Source organism: Aegilops tauschii, chromosome 2 (assembly GCF_002575655.3).
Source record: "Aegilops tauschii subsp. strangulata cultivar AL8/78 chromosome 2, Aet v6.0, whole genome shotgun sequence".
Classification (NCBI taxonomy): domain Eukaryota; kingdom Viridiplantae; phylum Streptophyta; class Magnoliopsida; order Poales; family Poaceae; genus Aegilops; species Aegilops tauschii.
The window spans coordinates 218,670,397-218,675,631 of record NC_053036.3 but is presented as its reverse complement, the minus strand read 5'-3'; positions in this window follow the sequence as shown (position 1 = coordinate 218,675,631).

Genomic DNA, 5,235 nt, shown 5'->3' with positions numbered 1-5,235 from the left:
ACATGAACTCCTCAAACTATGGTCATCACCGGGAGTGGTCCCGATTATTGTCACTTCGGGGTTGCCGGATCATAACACATAGTAGGTGACTATAGACTTGCAAGATAGGATCAAAAACTCACATATATTCATGAAAACATAATAGGTTCAGATCTGAAATCATGGCACTCGGGCCCTAGTGACAAGCATTAAGCATAGAAAAGTCATAGCAACATCAATCTCAGAACATAGTGGATACTAGGGATCAAACCCTAACAAAACTAACTCGATTACATGATAAATCTCATCCAACCCATCATCGTCCAGCAAGCCTACGATGGAATTACTCACGCACGGCGGTGAGCATCATGAAATTGGTGATGGAGGATGGTTGATGATGACGATGGTGACGAATTCCCCTCTCCGGAGCCCCGAACAGACTCCAGATCAGCCCTCCCAAGAGAGTTTAGGGCTTGCGGCAGCTCCGTATCGTAAAACGCGATGAATCTTTCTCTCTGATTTTTTCTCCCCGAACATGAATATATGGAGTTGGAGTTGAGGTCGGTGGAGCTCCAGGGGGCCCACGAGGCAGGGGGCGCGCCCAGGGGGGCAGGCACGCCCCCACCTTCATGGCAAGGGTGTGGGCCCCTGGCCTTGATTCTTTCTCCATTATTTTTTATTATTTCCAAAAATAATCTCCGTGGACTTTCAGGTCATTCCGAGAACTTTTGTTTCTGCACATAAATAACACCATGGCAATTCTGCTGAAAACAGCGTCAGTCCGAGTTAGTTCCATTCAAATCATGCAAGTTAGTGTCCAAAACAAGGGCAAAAGTGTTTGGAAAAGTAGATACGACGGAGACGTATCAACTCCCCCAAGCTTAAACCTTTGCTTGTCCTCAAGCAATTCAGTTGACAAACTGAAAGTGATAAAGAAAAACTTTTACAAACTCTGTTTGCTCTTGTATTCAAGTTTTCTGCAAAGATTATGAGCTAACCATATTCACAATAATTCTTAGGTCTCATGTTTACTCATATCAATGGCATAATCAACTAGCGAGCAATAATAATAAATCTCGGATGACAACACTTTCTCAAAACAATCATGATATGATATAACAAGATGGTATCTCGCTACCCTTTCTGAGACCGCAAAACATAAATGCAGATCACCTTTAAAGATCAAGGACTGACTAGACATTGTAATTCATGGTAAAAGAGATCCAGTCATAGTCATACCCAATATAAATTAATAGTAATGGATGCAAATGACAACGGTGTTCTCCAGCTGGTGCTTTTTAATAAGAGGGTGATGACTCAACATAAAAGTAAATAGATAGACTTTTCGCAGAGGGAAGTAGGGATTTGTAGAGGCGCCAGAGCTCGATTTTAAAGGAGAGATAAATAATATTTTGAGCGGCATACTTTCATTGTCAACATAACAACCAAGAGATGGCGATATCTTCCATGCTACACACATTATAGGCGGTTCCCAAACAGAATGGTAAAGTTTATACTCCCCCTCCATCAACAAGCATCAATCCATGGCTTGCTCAAAACAACGAGTGCCTCCAACTAGCAACAATCCCGATGGAGTTTTGTTTGCAATTATTTTGATTTGGTTTGCATAAAGCATGGACCTGGGCATCCCGGTGACCAGCCATTTTCTTGTGAGTGAGGAGCGGAGTTCACTCCTCTTGAGAATAACCCACCTAACATGGAAGATACGGACAACCCTAGTTGATACATGAGCTATTCGAGCATACAAAACAGAATTTCATTTGAAGGTTTGGAGTTTGGCACATACAAATTTACTTGGAACGGCAGGTAGATACCGCATATAGGAAGGTATAGTGGACTCATATGGAATAACTTTGGGGTTTAAGGGATTGGATGCACAAGCAGTATTCCCGCTTAGTACAAGTGAAGGCTAGCAAAAGACTGGGAAGCGACCAACTAGAGAGCGACAACAGTCATGAACATGCATTAAAATTAATAAACATTGAGTGTAAGCATGAGTAGGATATAATCCACCATGAACATAAATATCATGAAGGCTATGTTGATTTTGTTTCAACTACATGCGTGAACATGTGCCAAGTCAAGTCACTTAAATCATTCAAAGGAGGATACCACCCTATCATACCACATCACAACCATTTTAATAGCATGTTGGCATGCAAGGTAAACCATTATAAACTCCTAGCTAATTAAGCATGGCATAAGCAACTATAATACCTAATTTTCATTGCAAACATGTTTATTCATAATAGGCAGAATCAGGAACGATGAACTAATCATATTTACAAAAACAAGAGAGGTCGAGTTCATAGAAGCTTCTCTCATCTCAATCAATTCATCATATATCGTCATTATTGCCTTTCACTTGCACGACCGAATGATGTGAATAATAATAATAGTGCACGTGCATTGGACTAAACTGGAATCTGCGAGCATTCAATAAACAGGAGAAGACAAGGTAATATGGGCTCTTGGTTAATTCAATAATAATGCATATAAGAGCCACTTTAACAATTTCATCATGGTCTTCTCCTATCGACCCCCAAAGAAAAGAAAAGAAATAAAACTATTTACACGGGAAAACTCCCAACAAGCAAAAGAAGAACAGGAAATCTTTTTGGGTTTTCTTTTTAATTACTACTACTACAGCAAGAAAGTAAACTAGCTGAAAGCTACAACTAATTTTTTTGGTTTTTCTTAAAGTTTTTCAAACACACAAGAAGAGAGCAAGAAAAAGGAAAATAAACTAGCATGGATATTACAGTGAAAGAGTATGAGCACCGACAACTAGCAATGAGTGTGTAAACATAAATGTAATGTCGGTGAGAGATACGTACTCCCCCAAGCTTAGGCTTTTGGCCTAAGTTGGTCTATTGCCACGGCTGGCCTGGCGGATATCCGAAGTTGTAACTGGGTTCGTACTGAGATGCAACAGTCATTGCATCGTGGGCTGCAGCTTGGAGGCGAGCTATCTCAGCCCTCCTCTTATACTCATCCGCCTCCTCTCTGGTTATAAAGTATCTCCCTTTTGTTTGAAAGTCAAAGAAGGTAGAAGCAGGGAGAGAGACGTGATAGGTGCGTCGTCTGCCAAAGATTAGTCGGTACTGGAGGAACTGATTGTTCCTCTCAACAAAACGATGACGAACCATAGCCTCATAATCTAAATAGGCAGGAGGTAACTCAATATCATCCTCACGTATGGTTACACCAAGAAAATTAGCTAAACGAGTTGCATAAATTCCACCAAAGAAATCTCCATTAAATCTATTATTATGCAACCTACGTGCAACAATGGATCCCAAATTATAATGTTTATCTCCTAACACGGCACTCCTGAGAATACTGAAGTCAGGGACACACATGTGACATGCTTCATCCTTACCATTTATGCACCTACCTATGAAGAGAGCAAAATAATGTATAGCAGGAAAATGAATGCTCCCTATGGTAGCTTGTGCTATGTCTCTAGATTCCCCCACAGTTAGACTAGGAAGAAAATCTCTAAATTCAGATTTGCGAGGTTCACTAGGACTACCCCATTGTAGAAGTTTGCAAGCAGTGGTAAAATCCTCTAAGTCCATAGTATAATCATTTTCATAAAGATCAAACAGGACAGTTTGAGAATTGCGCGAAGATGAAAATTCAAACCTCCTCACAAAGGAACTAGTGAGATAGTGGTACTGACGGCACTTACCGGCCTCGAAGCTCACAAGATCAGCGTTACGCAAATATGCGTTAAATTCTTCCTTGATTCCTGCTTGATCCATGAAGTCCTCTGAAGGCCATTCACAAGCCCGCCCTGGAGCGTCCCTTGGTGGTTCATCGTCAGCATCATGCATTGCAAGCCTGGGTCCTTGCTTCCTTGAAGAACCACCTTGGTACATTTTCCTAAACATATTTCTTCCTCTGAAAAATTTCTGAATTTTTTTAGTAACTTCAAATAAAAGTGAACCAAGCTCAACAAAATTGATAGCAACTACTCCTACAAGTGCCTAGAGGCTATATCATGCATTAGAACTACTTGGAACCATATAAATTTGACATGCGAGCTGAAGAACAGGGTCACCTAGGCAGCACAAATTTGCAATGAATAAAGCACTAGAACAAAAACTAATTGGACCAATGGAGGAGTCACATACCAAGGAACAATCCCCCAAAGCAGTTTTGTGAGAGGTGCTTTGAGCTAGGAGATCAAAAATCGCAGCAAAATGAGCTAGAACTCGTGCTTGAGCTGGTTGGTGATTTTTTTGGGAGGAAGAAGAAGTGTGTGGGTGCAAGAATAAGTGGACGGGAGCCACCATGGGCCCACGAGGCAGGGGGGCGTGCCCAGGGGGTGGGCGCGCCCTGGACCCTCATGCCCAGGTGCTTGCTCCCCCCTGATGTGTTCTCAGTGCCAGATATTCTCAAATATTCCAGAAAAAATCATATTTCAATTTCAGGGCATTTGGAGAACTTTTATTTCGAGGTATTTTTATATTGCACGGATAATTCAGAAAACTGACAGAAAATACTATTTTTGCTTTATTTCAACTAAATAACAGAAAGTAAAGAGAGGGTACAGAAGGTTGTGCTTTCTAACTTCATCCATCTCATGCTCATCAAAAGGAATCCACTAACAAGGTTGATCAGGTCTTGTTAATAAACTCATTCCGAATAACATGGAACCGGAGAAATTTAAAATAACACTATGTTACCTCAACAGGGATATGCACGTCCCCGATAATAAGAATATCATATTTCTTCTTGGCAGTAGGAAGAGGAAATTTAAAACCTCCAAAAATAATCGATGGAATTTTTCCAATAGAATTTATACTATGCACTTGAGGTTGTTTACTCGGAAAGTGTACCGTATGCTCATTTCCATTGACATGAAAAGTGACATTGCCTTTGTTGCAATCAATGACAGCCCCTGGAGTGTTCAAAAAGGGTCTTCCAAGAATAATAGACATACTATCGTCCTCGGGAATATCAAGAATAACAAAGTCTGTTAAAATAGTAACAGTTGCAACCACAACAGGCACGTCCTCACAAATACCGACAAGTATAATGGTTGATTTATCAGCCATTTGCAAAGATATTTCAGTAGGTGTCAACTTATTCAAATCAAGTCTACGATATAAAGAGAGAGGCATAACACTAACACCGGCTCCAAGATCACATAAAGTAGTTTTAACATAATTTCTTTTAATGGAGCATGGTATGGTGGGTACTCCTGGATCTCCTAGTTTCTTTGGT